The sequence below is a fragment of the Erythrolamprus reginae genome, chromosome 3 (assembly GCF_031021105.1).
Source record: "Erythrolamprus reginae isolate rEryReg1 chromosome 3, rEryReg1.hap1, whole genome shotgun sequence".
Lineage (NCBI taxonomy): Eukaryota > Metazoa > Chordata > Lepidosauria > Squamata > Dipsadidae > Erythrolamprus > Erythrolamprus reginae.
Genome location: NC_091952.1, coordinates 76,437,076 through 76,447,937, shown reverse-complemented (window position 1 = coordinate 76,447,937; position 10,862 = coordinate 76,437,076). Strand labels below are relative to the sequence as shown.

The 10,862-nt window shown below is 40.6% G+C and overlaps 1 protein-coding gene across 2 annotated transcripts in view; it reads left to right on the top strand.

Moving 5' to 3' along the window:
* Positions 1-1,038: 1,038 nt before the first annotated feature.
* RAB3B (RAB3B, member RAS oncogene family) overlaps positions 1,039-10,862 on the top strand; it is an 85,548-nt gene continuing 75,724 nt past the window's right edge. Inside the window, exon 1 of one of the 2 annotated variants that reach the window (XM_070745865.1) lies at positions 1,039-1,149. The gene's annotated coding sequence lies outside the window, so the exon portion shown is untranslated. Of the gene's footprint in view, positions 1,150-4,154; positions 4,218-10,862 lie in introns of those variants that run through there. The other variant, XM_070745864.1, reaches the window with a different exon arrangement.

Below are 10,862 nucleotides of genomic sequence, written 5' to 3'. Positions count from 1 at the left end.
ACATCAAACACCCTCCTTATATTCTTTTGTTTTTTTGTTTTGGCAAGTAAGATCGGTAAAGAAAATAAATAAATTTTAAACAGCAAACCTATTTTCTGGATTTCACATGGCTAAGTATTTCAAATACCTTCATTTATGACAACACAGATAATTTCCTGATTTGTTTCATCTACAAACAGGGAAAACATATTTTATTTGTATGTGTATATTCATTTACACACTCTGTACATACCCCTTATTTGAAAAGTCACATCCTCTGTTTATAGAAGCCTTTTGTTCTATCCTACTCGCCGAAGCTCCAAATAAGTATGCAACACACAAACATGGTTTGTTTTAGAAATTAATTTACAAAGAATTCCAGGAAGACAAGGAAGTCCGGTTATCTTACTGAGCCTTCAATAGTTGGCAAAGTTCCTAGAAATTAGTCCTTGAAGAATCCAAGCTGAAACAAAGAAAGCAAACTAGAGTCACTGAGCAGGCTGTGAACAGACAGGTTTTCTGAAGACTGGAACCACTGAAGCCAAGATTCAAACCATAATGCAAACTGGGAACACAGAGGTTAATATTCATGAACTAGGATACAGGGTTCAAGTTTTATGATGCAAACTGGAAAGCAAAGTCAAGATTCAGGATTGGCGTTGTTCCTTGCAATTAGCCTTGGTGTGATTAGGCCGTGTTGTGGTTAGCTCTGGCCAAGCTCCTGCCCCAAGGAATGTGGAGATGGATGTGGGGGAGACATCCACATGCCGCAGGCCTGTTTTGCTCCCAGTGGAATCTGCCAACGAAGTCTCCTCTGACCAAGGAAGCGTGAGTGACAGGGAGGAAGGGTGTTTGGCAGACAGCCCAGGAGGAGATCAATCATCTGTATCATCCCTGGATTCTGAACAAGAATTAATGACACATCCACGCATGCGTAGAGTGATGCATAGGAGACAACAACTGAAGGATTATTACAAGAGAAAATGAGGCCACCTGTGGTTGGGTGGGGCTGCTGTAATTAGTGCTACAGATAAAAGTGCAGCCTGGTGTTTTAGCCTCATGGCAGTTTATCTGATTCATTGTTTCATCAAGATCATGGTTTTTGTGCTGTTCAAGATTGCGTGTGGACTCTCTGGACTTTAGAATTGGACTCAATTTCCCAGTTATTGGGTGAGCAATTGGACTGCATTTCACCTGTGCCTTGTGTGTACCAGAAAATCCCTTTGACATTTAAAAAGGGAGCTGTTTCTGTTTTTCTGTTTATAAAATCTTTTGGGTTTTCCTTTTATCGTGTGGTGTGTGTCTCCCTGGACTAATTACCCTGTAATTATGGGCAGTTGAAACACGCGGGCAGAACAGGCCATAAGTAGTCTTAAGGGCATGGTCAATTAGCCTGCAGCTCTCAAGTAGACCTCCACCAGGGTAAACCTTACTGCATTTCAGCAGTTCCTGCGTGCTCTTGCATTCAGGTAAAGGAGTAGCCACTCCCTTCTTAGCTCTGCTAAAAGGCACCGCCGGCTTCCAAAGGCTCTGGCTACACAGGTTGCTAGGGAGGCCACAACACCTTTATCTTAAATCTTATATCTCTGGGGGAAGATGGAAATATCTATTCTCTTTGCATCTGCTCAGAACAACTGGGGTTCTTTCACTATGTAAAAGCTGTGCGGCTGTTGTGGTTGGCTCTGGCCCAGCTCCTGCCCCAGGGAATGGGGAGGTGGATGCAGGGGAAAATTCAACATGTCACAGGCCTGTGTTATTGCCGACAGAATCAGATCAGAGTTTAGTTTCCTCGGACGAAGAAGAAAGTGGGTGTGACTCGGCAGAGGAGGGCTTGGCACACAGCCCAGGCAGTCAATCTCCCTTATCTTCTATTGCTTCAGATGATGACATTTTGTATCCATGCAAGCACAGAATTATGTGTAGAAGAGACCAAGTAAGAACATATTAGAGGAAATAAGGGAGGCCACCTGTGTTTGGGTGGGGCTCCAGTAATTAGGGCTGCTGCTATAAATAGCAGCCTGTGGGTTTGGCCATTGTGGAAAAACATCTGTTGCAGTTTCCTCAGGAATCTTGTGTGCTGGATTTTGTTGCTTTTTCATGCCTTTGAAACCAAAGCAGAGCAGCGTGTGTGTGTGTGTGTGTGTGTGTGTGTGTGTGTGTGTCCCTTCTTGGAAGAAGAAGGGGTGTGAAGTTTCTCCACAGCTGCTGGCTAAGTACTTAATGACTGCTTAAGGGACATTGTACAGATTACTGGTTGTTTTGGGAAGAGTGCTCTTTGCAATACAAAAAGAGTGCTTAGTTTATTTTGACTTTTGTGATAAAGAACATTGTTTTGAATTTTCAAACATGTGTGTGTGTGTGTGTGTGTGTGTTTCTGAAATTTGTATCCTTGAATTTTTGGGAGGCTCCTATCAAAGAGCCCGACAGAACAGCGGCTAGTTTGAGAAAGAACATTAAACCCACCTGAAATAATTGGGGAATGTGGAAAACTGGTAGAATCTTATTCAATCATTGTATTCTCATGAGAAATGTGTAAAACTAAAATCAGAATGCGGTCCATCCAGGGGAAGATAAGGCCCAGCACCTATTTGCATGGTTATCAGATGTGAGACAGTTGATTGTGAGCAGAAAGACTGAGGGCTGTGTTTTATGTAAGACTTCCCCCCCCCCATCTGTGGTTATGTGGAAGAACTCTAATCACTCCTATTAAGTGTGGATTGTGACTTGAATGGGCATTGGTGGAACAGTACATGAGTTTATACTCCCCTGTATCTTTAAAGCAGTCGCCTCTTGACTAGCCACAGGACACTTAGCAATCCTTAGAGACACAAAAAAATATCTCTGCTGCTGCCTGGTTGTGTGCAATGCACCCCAAATTCTTGTTACTGGGATCCAATCTGCCCCCCACCCCAATGAATTCCCTATTCCCTCACACTTGGCAATCCAGCAACCTTAAATTCACTCAGGTAGTACTAAATTGTGAGTGAATTGCCTGTGTAATGTATTTACGTGAACTTAATTGCTATTTGAGCACTAGTCTGTTTGTTTGCTGAATACTGGAGCTGCATTAAATGGAGAAGAGAAGATGACCAGTTCAGTAGTCACCTCTGGATCAGATGGACAGTACACAAATTAATCAAATAATGAATGGAGAGAGGGGGGGAGGAAGCGAGAGATGGACAGATATATGATAGATACAGAAAGAAAAAGAAGGAAGGGAGGGAGGGAGGGAGGGAAAGAAAAAAAGAAAGAAAGAGGGAAGGAGGGAAGAAGGAAAGAAAGAAAGAAAGAAAGAAGGAGCAAGGGAGAGAGGAAAGAAAGAAAGAGGGAGGGAGGAAAGAAAGAAAGAGGGAGGGAGGAAAGGAAAGGAAAGAAAAGAAAGACAGAAAAGGAGGGAGGGAAAGAAAAGAAAGAAAGAGGGAGGGAGGGAGGAAGGAAAGAAAGAAAGAGGGAGGGAGGAAAGGAAAGGAAGAAACAAAAGGAGAGAGGGAGGGAGAGAAAAGAAAGAAAGAAAGAAAGAAAGAAAGAAAGAAAAAGTTAGTTATAGAAGGAAGGAGAAGGAGTAAGAAAGTAAGTAGTAGAGGCGGAATAGCCGCCTGCCATAGAAGGAGGGAAGTGGAGAGAAGAAAGTTGTATACAGATGAAATAATATAAAATAAACCTGGAATGTGACCTAACTTATTGTATTGAAATAATGATACATGTACATTAAGTATGTTGAATGTGAGGAGAAATAAAAAGAACTTGGGGGGGGGGAGACAGTCAGGATTCCATCTCAGAAGTGGGTTACTCAGCCTGCTTTTTGGACTCCGCAGAACCGCGTTCCAACCCGAAAGGAAGCGCCCGGGGCTGGCTTCACACCACAGGCTCCGATGAAACAGGCTCGCCTGCGGCTCATGATGCGGCGGGAGTGACCCGCAAAGCCCCGTGAGGGGGGAAAAAAGGGACAACCTGGCCTCAGAAAGGTGCCTGTTTATTTCTCCCGCTGAGGGAAAAGAGCGGGGGCGGCCTGCCGTGGCTCCGCCCCGACGGCCGTCTCCTTCCCGAGCGCGGAGGAGGCTGCTGTCAATGTGTTGCTAAGCCGGACACGCGCTCGCCTCGGCCAGACGCCTCGTTCGGCTCGACCCCCCGGCTTGAAAGTCCAACCTGCGCAGCCGCCACCGCCGCCTCGCCTCGCCGATCTCGGTTCTTCTTCGCTGCGAGCGAGGAGCGGCTCCATTCCCACCCTGCGCGCAAAGGTAAGAGCGCGTCGCGTTCGGCTCCCACCAAACTTTCTCAGTTCCCCGGACGAGGTAGGGAAGCTGCCTTCCCGGCGCGATCGGCCGGAGGGAAACAGCGGGAACTGTCCGTGGTATTGCAGCTTGGAAATAGCTGGAGAGGCAGTAGCTGATAACTCTCTCTGAGGAAAAAAATAAAAATAAACATTAAAAAATGGAATGGAATAGAATAGAATTAAAAGCTGTAATCGGGTCAACATATAAGTTGACACTATTTACGACATCTGATAAATTTATAGCTATGAATTTACCTCTTCTTTTCTTTCTTCTTTCTTTTCTTTTTTCTTTTTCCCCTTCTTTTCCCTTCTTTCTCTTTCCTCTTCCTTTTTCTTTCCTTCTCTCCCTTTTTCTTTAGCTTTCTTTCCTTTTATATATATGTGTGTTTTGACTTATAACTGTATACTCAAAACTCATATACATTTGTACCAATATTTGCATAGTCCTTTTGCTTTATGTATCCCCTCCCCTATTTATCTTCAATAAAGATTATATTTTCTTTAAAAAAATAAATAAATAAAATAAAATAAGGGATCAGATGGCCTTTCTCGAGACCAGTGTTTCTCGTGGTTAAGTTGGACATTCTCTTCGAATTAGCCCAAGGAGCTAGGGATGAACTTTATTCAAGAGACATCCGTAGGAGTGCCTCTGAGAACATGCAGAGGGCCTCAGAGCTACTTGACTTCCTCTTTCTGAAATGGCAGGGAGACCTCTTTCCCGTTTAAATATCTGATTTCCAGAACCGGCTTTGTTGTCATTTTTTAAAGACTCATTCTTTAGTGAGATCAAATACAGTATTGGTCTACCTGAAGATGTGATGTCAAAGTTAAAAGAAGCATTGAAACACCCATCCTTGTTTACTGCTAAGTGGGCATAGTAGAGTGAATCCAATTACCGTATTTTTTGGAGTATAAGAGGCACCTTTTTTCTCCTGAAAAGAGGCTGCAAATTTGGGTGTGTCTTATACCTCGAATATTGCTTTTTCAAAGCTTTTTTTTTCCCCAGCCCTAACTAGATGCTAACAATCTTCCCGGCTTATTTTTCCCTGCCCTGCCCTAAGTCTTTGCAGGCTTGCTTTCATCCCTACTCCCTCTGAAAAAAAGCTTTTTCAGCCTTAACAAGGGATAAAATAATTCGCTGAAGCTGAACAGACTAAAGATGCTAGTCAGATGAATACCTGGTAGGTAGATTTTCCCCCTCCTATTTTCTTCCCCCCAAACTAAGGTACGTCTTATACTCCGGTGTGTCATAACTCTGAAAAATATAGTAAATACTGTTAAGAAATTAGTACATTTTAAAGAGTATCCAGTGGATTATTGTACATTAATGCTTCATTTTTCTATTTTGGAAAATGAATCAGGTATAAACTGAAAAGCCACAGTGGCAACAAAAGTGGCTGATCCAATTCTGTTTCTCTGTTGGCTGTTGTCCAGCCTCTCTGTAGGGTACCAGATTGTGTGAAAGGATTGTGCTTTGCCATTTCCATTATCATTTCAGAATCATTTTTTTTACAGTCTGATGTCATCCAAACATATTGGGTAACGTGGACTGTGCCCATTGAAAAAAGGGGATTGAAAAAAGACTATTTTATTTTTCAAATAGACTGTTTTGATTCTTAACTGTCTGCATTATCAGTAGTTGCACTATTATACTTATCATTCAGTTCTTGATTTCTCAAGATGAAAGTGAATCACCCTTGGATTTCATTAAAAAAATAAAAGAACAGTCTAGCATACATTTGAAATGATTGATTGTTGTAATTCCTGATTATCACTTCTCCTTGTTGTGAATGGGGCATTATTTGCTTTTCAAAATAGGTTATGTATTTGGTGCATAAACTTTAAACCCCATTCTTAAATTATATGTATTGTGCATTTCAATGCTTTGAGTAAATATGCAAGGTTCAATGAAAAAACAAGACAACATACTATGGATATGCTGAACAACGTTCGTGAAAATTGATCCCAAGAGTAAAGCATGACTTGACATCCTGAAATAATGCATAGGTTTACCATATTAAAACTGAAATGACAGTAGAATTTCTGAAGCAGGGAGGACCTCTTTGCAGAGTTCTGAAACAAAGGGTATGTGTATTAATATGACTATAGCATTCTATACACAATTTAGTATGTCCATGACTGTAGCAGAATTTGAAAATTCGTAACTGAAACTGAATTCCTTATGAGAAAAGAGCAAACAAGTAAAAAAGGAAGCTTTCCAGCATTTCAAAGGAAAAGGAATATGAAGAATGTAGTATAATAATTCTTTTTTTCCCTAAGGAAAGACGTAGCTGGCCAACCAGGAGCTTTAAAATGTATTCCTGGTAACCAACATGATTTGTGCTTATGAATAGTCCTGTTCATAGAAAGGCACCCTAGCTGAGAGAAATCTCATATTTCAATTCAGACCAGTGGATTTCAACATTCACCGTAATTCTGTTTATCTGGTTTAAGCCTCGGCTTGTTGACTTTTACTTATCCCATAATTATATATATATATATATATAATTATGGCTTATCTAATTCTTCATTTTATCCCTGAGACTAGTGAATAGACAGAGAGAGATTGATACGTGACACTTTTTGCATAGACACATTGATGACTCTTCGACAAAAACCTTTGCATGGCATCTTCCAATGTAGTTTATGCAGAGGAAAAGGAAAGGAGGCAAAATAAGACCCAGAAGTCAATGCCAGGCACTACAACAGACTCTTAAGGTTCTCATTCATTTCCTAAATTACTCAGAAGAATAAGATGGCTGATTATATAAATATCATATATCAATATCATATACCTCTTAGTTGTTTCAGTATACAAACATATTCCAGTTGTGTTTAGAACTGGAATATTTCATAACACTAAATGTCTTATATAGGATGGCATTTTATGAAAATACTGGGTTGGATCTTGGACTGGATGTTGAGAAGAACACCATAACATCAGTTGACATCAGTTATAATTAAAATGATGGAGACTACTCAAAAAGAGGATAAATCAGCACTTAAAAACCAATAACTTATTGGACCCAAACCAGCATGGCTTTACTGAAGGCAAATCATGTCAAGACTAATCTCATTGATTTCTTTGACTACGTCACAAAGGTGTTGGATGAAGGTGGTGCCGTGGATATTGCCTATCTGGACTTCAGCAAAACCTTTGATATGGTTCCACATAAAGAGCTGATAGATAGGTTAGTGAAGATTGGACTTAATCCATGGATAGTTCAGTGGATTTGCAGCTGGTTGAAGCATAGCTAGCGGAGGGTTGTTGTTAATGGCGAGTATTCTGAGCAGAGACTGGTTACAAGCGGTGTGCCACGAGGGTCTGTTCCGGGTCCTATTCTTTTTAATATGTTTGGGAGTGACATAGGGGAAAGTTTGATAGGGAAGGTTTGCCTGTTTGCCGATGACTCTAAAGTGTGCAATAGGGTTGATATTCCTGGAGGCGTCTGTAATATGGGAAACGATTTAGCTATAAGTGGTCAAAGCAGTGGAAACTGCAATTTAATTTTTCCAAATGTAAAATAATGCACTTGGGGAAAAGGAATCGTCAATCTGAGTATTGTATTGGCAGTTCTGTGTTAGCAAAAACAGAAGAGAAGGATTTAGGGGTAGTGATTTCTGAAAATGGGTGAACAATGTGGTCAGGCGGTAGGGAAAGCGAGTAGAATGCTTGGCTGCATAGCTAGATGTAAAACAAGCAGGAAGAGGGAGATTGTGATCCCGCTGCATAGAGTGCTGGTGAGACCACATTTGGAATACTGTGTTCAGTTCTGGAGACCTCACCTACAAAAAGATACTGATAAAATTGAATGGATCCTAAGATGGGCTAGAAAAATGGTGGAAGGCCTTAAGCATAAAACTTATCAGGAAAGACTTAATGAACTCTGTATAGTCTGGAGGACAGAACGGAAAGGGGGGGGCACGTGATCGAAACATTTAAATATGTTAAAGGGTTAAATAAGGTTCAGGAGGGAAGTGTTTTTAATAGGAAAGTGAACACAAGAACAAGGGGGCACAATCTGAGGTTAGTTAGGGGAAAGATCAGAAGCAAAGTTAGAATATTATTTTACTGAAAGAGTAGTAGATGATTGGAACAAACTTCCAGCAGGCGTGGTTGGTAAATCCACAGTAACTGGATTTAAACATGCCTGGGATAAACATATATCCACCCTAAGATAAAATACAGGAAATAGTATAAGGGCAGACTAGATGGACCATGAGGTCTTTTTCTGCCGTCAATCTTCTATGTTTTTATATTTCTATAAACTAGACTGATCACCTCCCAACCAGCAAAAGGAGAAGGAGATCTTCCCTAGGCTCTTCTTCAAACTGCTATGTTGGCTAGAAATGTGTTCGGTGTAGTTAGTGATACCTCTGCAGTAAAGTGATAGTTTGCAGCAAGGAAAAAGAAATAGATTTAAAACTAGAAGTTTCTGCCTTTTATGCAGAAGGAAGAAATAGCCCAACCTAATAAAAGCGATGGAGATAGAATAAATATACGAGTCAAAATAGGCAAGGGATTAGTAAGAAAATACCTATCCACTGTCGATGAGTACAGATCACTTGGATCAGATAGTTTACATCCCAGGATTTTAAAGGACTGGCAGATGTAATATCGGAGACATTGAATGTAATCTTTCAAAGTTCATGTTGCGCAGGGAAACATCAAAGGATTGAAAAAAACCAATGTGGTTCCAATCTACAAAAAGGGGGACTAATAAATACATAAAATAATAGGCCAATCAGGTTAATATTAATACCTGGGAAACCCTGAAAAAGATAATCAAGCAAGGGATTTGTGAGCACCTAGATGATGACTAGGAGCCAGCATAATAATGCCAGACAAACCTTATATGATGTTGATATTGATAAAGTAACCAAATTAGTGGACCAATGAAATGCTGTGGATATAATATGCAATTCATCAACACATTTGATAAAGTAGACCACAACCTATTTCTTGGTAAGAGAGAAAAATATGGGATGGACAGAACCAACACTATAAAGGTTCACAATTGTCTGACCAGCCACAGTCAGCAGGTAGTCCAAAATGAAACTACATTTATTTATTTGTTTGTTTCTTTGTTTGTCTGTATGTCAAAACATGCACAAGATAGCAGGTATAAACATAAACAAATGTAAAGTAGGTATAGGTAAATTTGGACAATGGGACAGTAGGACAGGAACAGTAGACATGATGGCATGCTTATGCAAGGGGTTGGGGTGTTAGGAATGGGGTGAGATTGACTGTAGACAGTCTAAGGTCTAAGTTTTTGGGGTTTGGGGAAGAAACCACAGAGTCAGGTAGTGCATTCCAGGCATTGATTACTCTGTGGCTGAAGTCGGATTTTCTGCAGTCGAGTTTTGAGCGGTTTACATTGAGTTTGACTCTATTGTGTGCTCATGTGTTGTTGCGGTTGAATCTGAAGTATTCATTGACAGGTAGAACATTGTGGCACATGGGTCCACATGGATCTACATGGAGGAAAGCATGCAGTGGGATACTACAAAGTTTGGTGTTGGGCCCAGTACCCTCCAACATCTTCATAAATGATCAAGATGAGAGAATGGAAGGGGAACTGATCAAATTTGCAGATGACACCAAGGTGGGGGGAATAGCTAATACTTCAGAACATAGGCTCAATATCCAGAAGGACCTTGACAAACTTGAACACTGGGCTCTATCCAACAAAATGCAATTCCGTGGAGAGAAAAGTAAGGTCCTTCACCTAGGCAGGAAAAGCCAAATCCATAGATATAGAATAGGTGGCACCTGGCTCAACAGTAGTAATTGTGAGAACGACGTTAGAGCAGTGTTTCCCAAACTTGGCAACTTGAAGATATTTGGACTTCAACTCCCAGAATTCCCCAGCCAGCGAATGCCAGAATTCCCCAGCCAATTATAAAAACGCTATAAGTGATGTTCCTATACTTGGTTATAAAGAAGCACGGGGATCACCAGAAAGTAAGCTATTTCTATATGGATGAAAATGATGCAGTCACTTTTGCTGTGTAAACAGTTCCTGCAAAAGTTTCCTGTGAAGATGAGAATATTTTAAAGTACCTGTTCAATGAGCAAAAATGTTTATGGCTTCTGCAAATATATTAAAAGGCTTTCCCTCCCCCCCTTTAGTATCTGTGATAAAGCTGGTGTTTTTATTGATAAGCATCCTAAAATGCAGTGCTAACCTAGACTAGTAGAGTCTTTTTTCCTAAGAAACAGTGAGGCTTAAAGATATTGGAATAACCAAGGGATGTTTTCTTTCTAAGAAATTATTCTATACACAGTAAGTATTTCTGGTTTCCAGCACTTACTTACCTTGTTCCCCAGACAAAAAAAGGGCTCCCTGATTAATTTACAATCCTAATTGCAAAATAATCTTGTAGTCCAAAGGCATGAAGCAAAAGAGCAAAAAAAGAGAAGCTAAGGGATGGGGAAAAATGAGTTTAGGTATTTGTAATAAGAAAACAGTGATTACAACCTTTCCTTAGGAGAACAAGAATCTGATACAGCTAGTTTTTCAGCAGAGATAATGGAATAACCCAGGTTCCTATCTAATATCTTTCTGCGACAACCTGATGAAATATTTCCTATCTCATCAACAGT